The sequence below is a fragment of the Nanorana parkeri genome, unplaced genomic scaffold, assembly GCF_000935625.1.
Source record: "Nanorana parkeri isolate BGI_ZX_2015 unplaced genomic scaffold, ASM93562v1 scaffold177, whole genome shotgun sequence".
Taxonomy (NCBI): Eukaryota; Metazoa; Chordata; class Amphibia; order Anura; family Dicroglossidae; genus Nanorana; species Nanorana parkeri.
The window spans coordinates 1,342,496-1,355,237 of NW_017306445.1; the positions used below are offsets into that span (position 1 = coordinate 1,342,496).

At 46.9% G+C, this 12,742-nt stretch overlaps 1 protein-coding gene across 2 annotated transcripts in view; it reads right to left on the minus strand.

Annotated features, from left to right (window-relative positions):
- The window catches only part of GNB4 (G protein subunit beta 4), an 88,398-nt gene that overhangs the window by 21,047 nt on the left and 54,609 nt on the right, over positions 1-12,742 (minus strand). The window contains exon 1 of one of the 2 annotated variants that reach the window (XM_018554901.1): positions 4,200-4,530. The exons of the other annotated variant lie outside the window; for it this stretch is intronic. The gene's annotated coding sequence lies outside the window, so the exon portion shown is untranslated. Of the gene's footprint in view, positions 1-4,199; positions 4,531-12,742 lie in introns of those variants that run through there. 2 annotated transcript variants of the gene reach the window in all.

Consider the following 12,742-nt stretch of genomic DNA (forward strand, 5'->3'; position numbering starts at 1 on the left):
ATAGGGAGAAGGATGGGGAAAGACTGGGAGCCAATCAGGTGAACTGCATGATGGATGACCTCACCAGTCTGCTGCTCCTCTTTCACAGACTGCAGATGCAGAAAGGGCACAACTGCATTCCCAAATTGTAAGGTTTGTCATCCCCTGGCTGTGCAAGGAGTGGTGCAGATCTCAAGACGGAATGAACAGAAAGAAAAATCCCATGCCAGATAAAATAGTTCCCATATAGTTTTTATAGAGATGCCACCAAGGTAGACACTGAGTGAGAGAAGACTTCTTCGCCCGACATGAACATTTAAAAAGGAGAACTATGAGGCGAGTGCTTTTCATTCATCCTCATAGTTCTAGCCGACCTGTGACAATGAGACTATCACAGGTCGGCTCAGTAGATCGGGGAGTGAATACATACCGGCGTTCGCTCACTTCTCGATAATGTCACGGCGGAGAGCTGTGACAGGGGAGGGACTGGATTCCACCCTCCCCGCTCCTCCAGCGCTGACTGGCGGAACGGACGGGGCGGGTACAGCTGGCTCTGCCTCTAGATAGGCAGAGCAAGCTGTCACTCACGCAGCTGGGCGGATCCAGACATAATTGTCAGGATCCGCTTCAGCGTCTCAGTATACCGCGAGCTGTAGCTCGCGGTATACTGAGCTTAGGGTGACGGGAAGACGCTAGTTTGTGTCCTCCCGTTACCCTTAGGAGAATTATGGGGGAAAGCCTTAACCCCATAGTTCTCCTTTAATGCAAGCACTACTGTTCTATTTTGCTGAATCAGAGAAAGACCAGAAAAAAACGAACAAAAAAGAAGAAAACTGCATTAAAAAAAAAAAAACAGACCAATCAATAACTTGGTGGCCAGCAGACTTTATGATTGTATTCTTCATACAGATGGCCACACAATGGTAAAATCATATGTTACTTAGTATACAGGTTCCTTACATTCTGCAGCACAACTTACCGGCCCCTAGTTCTAGCCTCCATGTTTCTATTATTAATACCTGCCAGGAGTATCATTACTCCCTATGCAAGCATGTATGCCATCATAGACGTTTTAAGTGAGGAATTACTTGCAAATCCGGTGAGTTAGATCTTATGTCTATGGTTACTGAAGGATGACACAGCCCCAAAGCATGCACCTTCAAAACAAAATGTATATACAGTAAACTCCCAATTATCCGGCATTCCAGCAAATAGCAAAAATAAATATCGAGGACACACAGAACTGTGCAAACGTTTCAGGCAGGTGTGAAAAAATGCTATAGAGTAAGAATACTTTCTGAAATAAAAGTATTCTAAGTTTATTTTCCCTGATGGTATGGCATGATGGATATGCATCTGCTTGTATTTTTCAGCATTGAGGACACCATTGGCAGAAATGCAGCCCCAGACTTGCAAGGAACCTCCATCACATGCTTCACTGTTGCCCGCAGACACTAATTATTGTACCTGTTTGCCATTTTTCTGCACCCCAGTTCCTATGTTTTCGTGCATAGTTGCTTAAACGCTTTTCCAGGTCAGAGGTATGGTTTCTTGGCCGCAAAAAAAATGGCAGCAGTTGCTCCGGACTGATGAGGCAAAATAGAAATATTTGGATGTAAGAGGAGGCAGTTTTTTTGCCGGACGGCTGCAGGGTGGTGCAATAATGGAGTGTCTGCAGCAACAGTGAAGCATAGTGGAAGTTCCTTGCAAGTCTGGGGCTGCATTTCTGCAAACGGAGTTGAAGATTTGGTCAGGATCAATAAATAGTGTCCTCAATGCTGAGAAATACAAGCAGATACTTATCCATCGTGCCATACCATCAGGGAGGTGTGTGATTGGCCCCAAATGTATTCTGCAGCAGGACAACGACCCCAAACATACAGCCAATGTCATTAAGAGCTATCTTCCGCATCAAGAAGAACAAGATGTCCTGAAATTGATGGTTTGGCCCCCATAGAGCCCTGATCTCAACATTATGGAGTCTGTCTGGGATTACATGAAGACAGAAGGATTGGAGGCAGCCGACAGCCTCAGAAGATCTGTGCTTAGTTCTCCAAGATGTTTGGAACAACCTACCTGCCAAGTTCCTTCAAAAACTGTGTGCAAGTGTACCTAGAAGAAGGAAAAAAGTGGTCACACCAAATATTGATTTGGATTTCTCTTCTGTCCATTGATAAAAATAAAACTATTACCACTCTTTTTTCTGAAAGCATTCTTCCTTTACAGCATTTTCTCACACCCGCCTAATAATCTTGCACAGTATTGCATGTCCTATATTTATCGGTTGTTTGGTGCACACAAAAAATTAGTTGGCAACTAAAATGTATTTAGTTGCTAACAAATGTCTTTGTTTACATCTTGCTGCTGGCCAGCAGCTAGATTCCACGGTCGGCAGCAGAACGTAAACAATGGGGAGAAAAAGCAAGCCTGCTATTGCAGATTGGAGGGAAGGGGTAACCAAACCGCCCTCCAGCTGTGGTGAAATGATAAATCCCATCATGTCTCTGCCTCTGGGAGTCATGCCTGTAGCTGTCAGTCTTGCAATGCTTCATGGGACTTGTAGTTTCACCACAGCTGGAGGGCCGTAGTTTGGTATCCCCTGAGTTACACGATACTGGACATCCTCCAGCCAGGAAATGAGGCGGCCCTATGTGACAGTGAAACATTTCAGTCCAGGAGGAGTTTGTACACCTGTGTGAGATGGAAGGGGAGGCGGGGTTCAGCGCCCCGGGGAGGATATAGTTTGTTCCAGCTTCCACACTATAGAATTGTATCTCATCCTATTTCTGGATGTGACACGTCAGGAAGATCTAACACTCAGTCGGCACAATGCCAGACATGGGAAGAAGAGGAGGAGAAACATCTCACATGATGGGTAAAGGAGAGGAAGAAGAACATGGCTCCTTGCAGAAGACAGAGGAGCAAAATGATGGGGGATAGACCAATAATGTGATGGTTAAAGGAGAGGAAGAAGAATGTGGCTCCCTGCAGAAGATAGAGGAGGATGATGATGGAAACGTACATGCAGGAAAGAGGAAATCTGGATAGTACAAGCAGGAATGGTACTGATGACAAAGCTTAGGGCAGAAGGAGATCAATGGGAGCGATGTGGAAGCTCAGCACTGCTGTGTTGTCAACTAGGGTGAGATTGGCAGAAGGAGGAGGATGATCACAATGATAGGGAAGTGGCAAGGAGTATGATCATGATGATGGGGTGAAAGAAGGACAATCGTGTTGATGGGGGAAGAAGCTGGATGAAGTAGGGAGAAAGGAGGATGATTATGATGGGGAAAAGGCAGCATAAATATGGTGGTGGCGGGGAGGAAGCAGGGTACGAGGAGGATGATGGGGAAAAGGCAGGGTGCAGCAGGGAGGAAGGAGGAGGATGATAATGATGGTGGTAAAGGGGCAGAAAAGATGATGATGTTAGTAACGGTGAAGAATCAGGGTGCAGCAGGGAGGAAGGAGGGTGATCATGCTAATAGGGAAGAAGCAGGGTGCAGCAGGGAGGAAGGAGGATAATGATGATGGTGGTGAAGGGGCAGGAAAGATGATGACAGTGGCGGTGAAGAATCCGAGTGCAGCAGGGAGGAAGGAGGATGATCATGGTGGTGAAGGGGCAGGAAAGATGATGATGTTAATGACGGTGAAGAATCAGGATGCAGCAGGGAGGATGATCATGGTGGTGAAGGGGCAGGAAAGATGATGATGTTAATGACGGTGAAGAATCAGGATGCAGCAGGGAGGATGATCATGGTGGTGAAGGGGCAGGAAAGATGATGATGTTAATGACGGTGAAGAATCAGGATGCAGCAGGGAGGATGATCATGGTGGTGAAGGGGCAGGAAAGATAATGATGATACTGACGGTGAAGAAGCAGGGTGCAGCAGGGAGGAAGGAGGGTGATCATAATGATGGGGAAGAAGCAGGGGGAAGGAGGGTGATCATGATAATGGGGGAAGAGGCAGGGTGCAGCAGGGAGGAGGATTATGCTCGGCGCTCAGATGGATGATGACATGGGCCGGGGTGAGGAGGAGGATGGTGATGGTGGGGAAAAGGCAGGGTGGGTGATCGGCGCTCAATAGAAAGATGGAGGATGATGGTGGTGAAGAGGCAGGGAGGAGGATAATGGAGGAAGAGATGGGCCGGGGTGAGGAGGAAGGAGGCTGTGTCAGGCCTATGCCGGAGCTCTGACACCAAGAAGCAAAATGTCACATTACCCGTCCCTGGCCCGCCGCCTCCGGCTCGTCTGTCCACTCCCCGCCGCCTCTTCTGCCCGGATCACGTTAGTAGCGGCGGCCTCCTTCTGCCTGTATCACACGGCCCCGCGATCCGCCACACCCAGACCCCAACCAACGGCACCGGAGAGCAGGGGGGGATCTCTTCCAATGGCTTACTGTAGGAAATGGCAGCTCTGCGATCCCAGCCCGCACATCTCGGCTCTGCCACCTCCTATGAGCCCTGCCTGATCTCCACCGCTCCCAGCCCGAGTGCAGACAGGCGGCGCGGGAACCTGACGTCTTAACACCCCTCTGCAGGCGAATGGTATCGTCCGTACCAAGAGCACGGACCCTACCAAGTAACGCGGAGTGGAGGAGAAGATACAATACAATACTGAGCGCTTCCTTCCAGCATCTTGTCCTACCAGCATAGAAGGACGTGTGTTTTCATAGCAACTGCTAGTACTGGGATTGTGAAGTTCCAAGAAGACAAATAGAGATGATAGACGAACAGAAGGTGAAGAATAAGACCCCTCCATACTCGTGTGCGTGATAATGCAAGCGCTAAAATTATAAACAAATGGTGCTGCAACAAGCATAGCGCTGTACATTTAGGCCTCATTCACACAAGAAACGTCCGGCACATACAGCTCCGTGCTGCGTGCACGGCCGTATCAGGCAGCTCCCGGGAAGGACAGGTGCTGCGTGTAATTAGTACGCAGCCCCCGTCCTTCTCTATGGGACTACTCGGCCGTACGCCGTCCTACACTCACCCCAAATGCACGTCCGTACGGGTGTGTGGGTGTTCCTGTTTGGCCCCAGACAGGATCCATCCTGTCAGCACACGAGTACAGACGTGTAGGGCGGCGTGTGGCCGCGTACTCTCATAGAGAAGGACAGGGGCTGCGTACTAAACACACACAGCCCCTGTCCTTCCCGGGATATGCCCGTCCACGGAGTTGTACGTGCCGGCCTGTTCTCATGTGAATGAGGCCTAAAGGATGAGTGCGCTTTAAAGCAGAAGTAGTTTGGTATCTTCCACAAAACAAACTTGAGAACACCTCAAACCTCTTTAGTTCAGCCAATGACTGTCAAATGCTCTGAAGACAAGTATTTCCTTTGTGTGTTGGTATAGGCCCCCGCCATCTTTATTGCGTCATGGAGTCTACTTCCCCTCACCCTTCTTGCACTGAACTTTTTTTTTGAAGCCTGCGTTGCATGTAGAAAAAACATCATAGTGAACCAAAAAGTGCTTGTGAAACACACAAAAAAGTGCACTATGGTGCAACAATTGGTCCTTCTCCCAAAGAGACATGGCCCTTCCCTGACCCCCGGGGCGCAAGGCTCCTGACGGGCAAGGCACTTGTGTCCGCCTGGCCAAAACCAAACGAACCCATTCCTCATGGTCAGCTAAAGACGACCAAATACTAGCTTGGGGGCTCTCTTGAAGAAAGACCTCCAAAGTTCAGGGGAGGAAGGAACCTAATGGCCACACATCCTTCCCCTAGACTTCGGGCAAGGCCAAAGACCCGCACCCTCTATCCTGTGGAGTGAAACAGGCACACAAAAATAAGTGAAGTGCAAAGACAAGTGAAGAAAAAAATTAAAAAAGTGCCAATGTGCAAAACAATTGCTAGGCCTTGCGGCCCGGTGTGAAAGAAATTCCCTTGGTCTTAGCCAAAAGGCCTGGCTCAAGAGGCGTGGAATGAAAGGAGCCAAGCCTTGCTTTGAATATGACTGCAGCAGTACATTAGAAAGGGAAGTGGCTCTTTCCCAGCCCTGCAATGTCACTAGTAAACACAAGACATGTGATGACGTTGTCCCGCCATAGGCGCTGTTCATGGCACGGCTAGAGAATGTCAAACGAATTGCACAGGCACTTTTTGCAGACGGGGATAACAACAACAAATAGTATGTAAAATATTCTTTAACCAATTAAGGACCGAGGCCTTTTTTTTGTTTGCATGTTATAATCCACATTTTATGCATGAAAATTACTTAAAACTCCCAAACATTATATATTTTCTGAAAGCCAGGAACCTATAGAATAAAATGTTGGCAGTTGCAAATTTTTATGTTGCATGACATTAGCGCAACTTATTATCAAACCCAAACATTTTGTGAAAAATGCAGTTAAGTTAAATTTATTGCCACAAAACACGATATAAAACCATTTTTTGGCAAAAAAATATAAAAGATGAGGTTACAATGAGTAAATAGATACCCAACATGCCCAGGTTAAAAATTGTGTGCGTCCGTGAAACTGTGACAGAATTCAGTACCCCAAAAAGTCCATACACAACGCTTTAAAATCTTTAATTGCCATCACATAGGGGGACTTACAAGCCCCCATGTGATAGCATATTGGTGGGGACAGGTACTCCGTAAAGTGATGCTGGGGGTCCAAAAGACCCCTAGTATCACCTTTACACTCTAAATAAGCTATTGAAGTGCACATCGCACTTCAATAGCTTATTGCTGGGCTCCTGAAGCTCAGGGACCGGAAGTGATGCAATACGCTTCGTTCCTGGTCCCATAGAACGGGGAGGAGATTGGTGAACGGATGTTCGCCGCTGTCCTCCCCAGCTTCCCACCGACACCTGAGATACTGGGCCTGTAGGAGGGACAGCGGAGCTCGGGAAACACAGTGGGGGTGTCGGGCGGGGGGGTGGTTTGGCGTCCACTTTACTGGATTGTAGAAGCGATCTGGCAGCAGTTGAGCCGCCAGAATCGCTTCTACTCCAAAGCCGGCTGACAGTTCTACAAATATGAACAGAGTCCCGACATGAGTCTGTTTAACCCCTTAAGGACCCTTGACAGAATTATCCTGTCATGGGTTGTGAAGGGGTTAAATTAGGATAGTGTTGGCTTTACTTCCTCTTTAAGACAAAAAGCACTTATCCTTTATGACCCTTCACCCTGACCTGATCTAACCTCCAGATGCATATTTACCTCGTCCAATGCTTGTGGCCTCCAGTTATTGTTTACATTCTGATCTCACCTGCGCATTACAGCTCCATAGGCTTTTATGGAGCCGTCTGTCTTCATCTCCGGCTTAGGGACACAGCCAAATAGAAGTCTATAGGGCTATAATGCGCAGGTGCGGGGGGAGACTTGTGGCATTGGATATAAACAAACACCAGAGGCTGCGGCTGTTCGATTGATAAGTATGCAGCTATGAAATGGAAAGGCGGATTAGGTTATTTTAGGGCAAAGATTATGAGCGCATTTTGTCTTAAAGTGCATTTATGATTTTACGGGTTTGGCAGGAACACACAATAACGCAGTGCACAAGCGTGCAGCCTGCCTAAATGATGGGAACAACATAAAAAAAGAGTGCAGAGTTTGGAAGAGAAAAACGATTACTGGTGAAAATAAATGAGTCTTGTAAATCACAAAATCTACCTCCCGGAGGAAGACAGCGGCGGTCTCGTGTATAAAAAGGCAGATATAAAGAAATGTGGAGATTTTGACTAATAAAGTGCAACTGCATGCCAGGCGAACCCAGGACTTCCTGCTCACGGATAATATTATAATTAGGAAAGGAATAATAAGGCAGACAGATTTATATCAGAAAAGGTGGCTGGCTACCTTACTTGCAGGTGATTGGAGAACATTCTCAGTTGTTAAAGGAGAACTATGACATGAGTGATTTCCACTCACCTCATCGTTCTAAGCCGACGTGTGACAATGAGACTGTAGATCGGGATGTAGACTCAGTAGATCGGGAGGTGAGAGAACACATACCGGGTTCCCTCACCTCTCGATCCTGTCACGGCTCTCTGCCGTGACAGGGGGAGGGGCTGGATTCCCCTCTTCCCGCTCCGATCTGCCAGCGCTGACTGGCGGAACGGACGGGGGAGGGGGCGGGTACAGCTGGCTCTGCCTCTAGATAGGCAGAGCCAGCTGTCACTCACGCAGCTGGGCGGATCCCGTCATCTACATCGGGATCCGCTCCAGGTGCGGCGTCTCAGTATACCGCGAGCTGTAGCTCGCGGTATACTGAGCTTAGGGTAACGGGAGGACGCTAGTTTGTGTCCTCCCGTTACCCCAAGGAGAACTATGGGGAAAAACACTGACCCCATAGTTCTCCTTTAATACTGCAACCATACAGCATTCACATCTCTGCAAAAAAGTGCACCCTGGAGGGACAGGTGGTGCATGCAGCCGCCAGTACAACTCAATGACGGGACGTGGCTCTGTGCTGACCTGAACTTGCACATCCATACTGAGCATGCATCTGCACCTGTATGGATGTGCAAGTTCGGGTTGGTGTGCAGCCGTATTCTGTCATTGAGTTGAACAGGCGACACAACTACACGCACCAGCTGTCCCTCCTAGGCCCAGGTTTTTGCATGGACGTGCAAGCTGTACGGCTGTGCACATTTGTGTGAATGAGCACTTTTAATGATCGCTAGACTGCAACCACTTGCCAGGATCATCTGCCATTGATCTGACACTACTGAGCAATGCTGCAATTGTGTTTGATTACATGCAGACAATCTTGGCAACACACAAGTGACTCGTGATTTCTATAGAAGTCAACAGCTGGTGTATTTAGCAATTGATTGCCGAAATCCATAAATCAAACACAAGTGAATTTCCTTCACACAACCAGAGCTGTATTTTTGCAATATGTTGTCCTATGTGCACATGAATGATGACATTTATATACAAGTTCTACCCCTAGTGTATGCATTTCATAAAAGTGAATACTAGAAAGTTCTATTACAGGAAGCATGCCCACTGCTTTATATTCACAACTACTTTTTATCTTTAGAGACTAACAAACAGGGGAAAGGAGAGATAGTTTCATATTTCTTGAATGATCGTGAATCTTCAAATGCCTCCCAAAAAAATATTAAAAATGCACATTATACCGCATGTAAAAACACACATGGACTAGTGTGAATCAAGCCTAAAGTAATGACCAGATATGACAGAGAAGATCAGTTCAGTAGGGTGCTGATTGCTCATTATATTTATGGAAAAGAGAACAAATCTGCACAAAAGCTATATACGTGGGCAAATGAGGATATCGGACATCTGCCATCAAGCAGTTTGATGAGGCCACTTAGCATATGAAGGTGAGAGCTGTCAAAATATAGACTGATTTTTGGAGGGAAGGTCTAAAACAAGTTGCCAAGCATGTGTAGCCATGAGTACATACACCTTAGTTATGTCTTAGGTACATTGTGCCTCATCTCTATGAGCTACTGCAAAAACAATTCATCCCCACACAGCCACCTCCTCATGTATCACTTGCCCCTCCCTTTTAGATTGTAAGCACTCACGGGCAGGGCCCTCCTTACCATCTTGTCTTGTGATCGTAATGTCTTCGCTGAACAAAGCGCTGCGCAAACTGTTGGCGCTATATAAATCCTGTATAATATTATCATCATTATTATTAAGTAGACACGTTCCCCAATGCAACTATTAATAGACCAATTTCCTATAGTAAATCAAAAGTATGAGGGACATTTACGGTGGGTTGTTCACAGAAGATATTTGATGCCTGCTTGCAAGCATTTCATCCCAACTAATTACCACGTTACCTAAGCTTAAGGCCCCTTCCACTTCCGTGGTCATGTAAGTATTTCATCTTCTTTGGGGTCCTGGGTGATGTGGAAACTACCTATTGGCTTTCTCACGGCAGGGTATCCCACTTCATGGGAGGTGACATCACAAAGAGGTGACCAACTGATGCAAGCACAACTGCAGTGCTGGATTACCGGTCTTCATTCACAAAAGCGCCATTAGCAAGGGCACAGAGGATGGAGTCAAGATTCAGAAGCCATATCTTTTTTAAACATCTAGTGAGTGGGTTATGGGACGGCTTTAGCTTTGCCCGGCAATGGGCTTTAATTATATGCAATTGCAGATGAGAAAGGATGCACACATTTCTTTCAGCTGCTAAATAAAGAACAAAATGCAGAACATAAAAAAAAACCCCTGTTCAAATATTTTAAAATCGGAGAGAAATCTTGCATCGGCATGCAAAACCTTCAATATAAATAAGATGAGATTTCTGGTCCATTAGAACCACCAGTGATTGGCACAGGGATTTTAACAACAAAAAAAGAAGGTGAAAATAAGTGTGCACAAATACTGTATCTGTCACACCACTAACCTATCCCTTATACCAGCCATATACAGTAAGTGGGATCAGCATGACAGGCAAGCAACTAGCAATTTTAGAAAAAGAGGTTAACAATGTCAGCCCACAAATTCCTATATGGATAGGGTTCCTTTAACCCAGTGGTTCTCAACCTGTGTAACCTCAGGACCCACATTTGTCCTTGGTGCATGGCATTGCGGTACCGCACTTTCCGGTATGGGCGATTGAACTGTGGGCGGGAGATGGTGATGAATAGCAACGCAACGCACCTCCTGCACCAGAATGCGTAGTAGGTGCGATTGCATGGTACAGCACTGTTCGATTAATGCACGGTACTAGTGTTAACGGGACCTCAAAAACACTGACAGACACAATCTCACACACACACATAAAACACATAGATCCACCCAGTCTTCCTATTTTAGGAGAACTGGAGAGGATCCTCAGCTTGGGGTCCAGTGTGGACTGCTGGCTGTGACGGAGCTCCATCCATACATGCATTGCTTGTACAACCCCTTTGCGGCCTCTGTAGAGGTGCCGGGAGCCAGAACGTGCCGTCACTCCGGCCCAAGCACCTCTACAGGGCATGCGAGGGAGCAGTAAGCAATGCACGTATGGATGGAGTTCCCTCGCGGCCATAGCCCCATCCCACCCCACCTCAAGCTGACACTCTGCACTGGGAAGCCTATTTTGAATGGCTGCTTGGTGTGAGACAGTGCTGTGCTAGGGGGGATGCTGAGAAGCCTCTCTAGAAAAGTGGAAGGCAAGCGGCGACTCACTGAACACCCACCAGTTATGAACCAAGGCTTTAACCTTAACCACCACCTGATCCTAACCTGGTACATAGCTCATGCTTGTTCCAGTTCAGTAATTTGCCAGTAGTGAAGGATGGCTAAGAATAATAACTCCAGAACCTAAATAAAGCCAGAGCTTTAGAATAATGGTCGTATTACTGTCACTCCACCTAAATGTCTTTCAGTTAAAGGAGAACAAGGGGTCAGGGCTACAGCTCGTGGTATAATGAGACGCCGGAGCGGATCCCGACATCGATGTCGAGATCCGCCCAGCTGCGTGAGTGACAGCTGGCTCTGCCTATCTAGAGGCAGAGCCAGCTGTACCCGCCCCCTCCCTCGTCCGATCCGCCAGTCAGCGCAAGCGGATCGGAAGGGGGAATCCAGCCGTGACAGGATCGAGAGGTGAGCGAACGCCGGTATATGTTCGCTCACCTCCCGATCTACTGAGCCGACCTGTGACAGTCTCATCTCCTTTAAGGATTATTTTAAGACCAGGGCTGTTTAATATATACCAAGCTATAGAAAAAATTTTGCAGCATTTCTTCTAAGCGCTACTTGCAACAATTTGTGCATTTACGGAGGCTCCTTAGTCATTATTTGCATAGCTTTAGCCATTCTCCCCCTACCCTCTTATGATGTTGCTCGAGCCATACCCTTGGGTAGATTATATCTCAATCACGTAAGGGCATATTTATAAAGCAGTCCATCTCACATTCACCAAATATACTGCCCGATGAATCTTCCAGCTGCATGTGTTTTAAATGACAGCCATTAATTTACCAGCAGTGAATGTTTGGTATAAGTCACATTCACGGCTTTATAAATCTGCCTTCCAGTTTATCTATACCAAAAATGTTTTTTTTCTAGCTTTGGATTGATTGAATAACGGCTAGAACCTCTGGAAGGTCTTACTGCTCTCTGGGTGTAGGCAACTGCACGGAGAGACGGCCTTTGCTGAGGTGCAATGTTAGGCTTGTCTTTTCCTTGGCGATAGCTTCGTCGCTCTGACAGTGTATGGAAGTGGTAAAGTGGACACAAGGACATCCTTTCATGATCATCAACAGAGTGGTCACAGTGGTTCCTCTGTTATGGACTCTGGGCGCCTTCTTGGGGAAGCCGGTGTCAAATTTTAGCACCGAATTCCTCTGAGATTTCAGTGGCCATCTTGGGGGCAGATTATAATGAATAGCACAATCTGCATCACTAAGAGAGGAAAGTGTAGACGGGGACCTGGATGCACCACTTCAGTAGGGATCGGGTTGATCCCAGAGACTCTGGAAAACTAGGTTTCAGCTTCCCTAAGTAAAGACTCGCCTGCATGCTGTACTGCCAGAAGAACTGTCCAGTACATGTAGATGTTTTGCAATAGGGACATAGGGATACTGAAACACTTCAAAGCTTAAGGAAGGCATACTTCCTTGGACAACTTTATGTAAGAGATAAAAATTCATAATCTGACCAGATCCATGTAAGTGCAAGGATGTGGTGTTTTCTTTCAAAATAAGCTTTTATCTCAAAAAACCAGAAGGTACAGTAACACCCTAAGGTATGTCAATTCCACCTCCAAACACTGAGGTAATTCAACAACAAAACACAAAATGACTGCAACCTCTGTGGAAGATGATTATATA